Source organism: Penaeus monodon, chromosome 30 (assembly GCF_015228065.2).
Source record: "Penaeus monodon isolate SGIC_2016 chromosome 30, NSTDA_Pmon_1, whole genome shotgun sequence".
In the NCBI taxonomy this organism is placed as follows: Eukaryota; Metazoa; Arthropoda; class Malacostraca; order Decapoda; family Penaeidae; genus Penaeus; species Penaeus monodon.
Genome location: NC_051415.1, coordinates 22,120,013 through 22,120,332, shown reverse-complemented (window position 1 = coordinate 22,120,332; position 320 = coordinate 22,120,013).

The following is a 320-nucleotide window of genomic DNA, read 5'->3' as shown; positions in this document are numbered from 1 at the left end:
ATTGCTTTATATATGAAAAAAATAAACGCAACCGCACACACGTAATGATGATTCCAGGAAATCATTAATCTGTCAAATGCAATCGCTGCATTTTCTCTACACCCTATAAATTGTGCCGACCATCTGGAAAAACATTTTCACCTTTCAGATAACACAAGCACTGACATATGCACCTATAAAAAAAGCACGACACTTCTCCGTGTCATCTTGTGCACTAAAAGTGAAGTGTGTAATGGGCAATACATTATTTATTGCATACATCAGGTGTGCACTAATTGAAAATTTGCAAGCTATAAAATACGTTGAGAGCGTTCTGCTGA